The sequence below is a fragment of the Cebus imitator genome, unplaced genomic scaffold, assembly GCF_001604975.1.
Source record: "Cebus imitator isolate Cc_AM_T3 unplaced genomic scaffold, Cebus_imitator-1.0 Scaffold379, whole genome shotgun sequence".
NCBI lineage: Eukaryota > Metazoa > Chordata > Mammalia > Primates > Cebidae > Cebus > Cebus imitator.
In genome coordinates, this window is record NW_016107694.1 from 336,599 (window position 1) to 337,775 (window position 1,177).

General features: G+C 47.0%; 1 protein-coding gene across 1 annotated transcript in view; it reads right to left on the reverse strand.

Annotated features, from left to right (window-relative positions):
• LOC108288609 (lysosomal-associated transmembrane protein 4B) overlaps positions 1-1,177 on the reverse strand; it is a 67,998-nt gene that overhangs the window by 54,256 nt on the left and 12,565 nt on the right.

Sequence of the window (1,177 nt, forward strand, 5' to 3'; positions counted from 1 at the left end):
AAAAAAAAAAAAAAAAATACAAAAATTAGCTAGGCGTGGTGGTAAACGCCTGTAATCCCAGTTACTTAGGAGGCAGAGGCATGAGAATGGCTTGAACCCAGGAGGTAGAGGTTGCAGTGAGCCGAGATCCTGCCACTGTACTCCAGCCTGGGGACAGAGCGGACTCTGTCTCAATCAAAAATATATATATTTTGTTTAAGCTACTTTGTGAAATGTTAACCCAAGCAGTCAAGGTTTATTGAGCCAAAGTTTAAGGGCATGCCTGGGAAAAACACGAGCCACAGAAACATCTGTGGCCTACGCTTTCCAAAGAGGGTTTTGGGAACTCAGTATTTAAGGTAAGAGCGTAAGTAGGAAAAAAAAAAAGGGAGGTGGAGCAAGCAGTGAGGTAAATGATTACATGACTCTGAGGCTCCAATTAGTGCTCAGTAAAGCTATTTTATTTATTTATTTATTTATTTGAGATGCAGTTTTGCTCTTGTGGCCCAGGCTGGAGTGCAACGGCAAAATCTTGGCTCGCCACAACCTCTGCCTCCTGGGTTCAAACGATTCTCCTGCCTCAGCCTCCTGAGTAGCTGGGATTATAGGCACGTGCCACCATGCCCGGCTATTTTGTATTTTAGTAGAGATAGGGTTTCTCCATGTTGGTCAGGCTGGTCTTGAACTCCCAACCTGAGATGATCCACCTGCCTCGACCTCCCAAAGTGCTGGGATTACAGGCATGAGCCATCGCGCCTGGCCATCTACCTTATACATAAGGCAAACACTGGAAAAGACCAGTAGAGGAAGGAGTCAATTATGTAGCCACCTCCGAGCAAGTGATCACCTCTTGTCTTTGTTCTGTATCTGAGAAGACAAGCTTGTAATCAACATTATCAGTGTGAGAGTCAAACTTACGCTACAGACCTAAGGTTACGACTGGCAGGTGCTTGTTTTATAGGGGGATATGTATCCTGAAATATTTAGGCCGGGCGCGGTGGCTCACGCCTGTAATCCCAGCACTTTGGGAGGCCGAGGCAGGTGGATCACAAGGTCAAGAGATCAAGACCATCCTGGTCAACATGGTGAAACCCCGTCTCCACTAAAACTACAAAAAATTAGCTGGGCATGGTGGCGCGTGCCTGTAATCCCAGCTACTCAGGAGGCTGAGGCAGGAGAATTGCCTGAACCCGGGAGG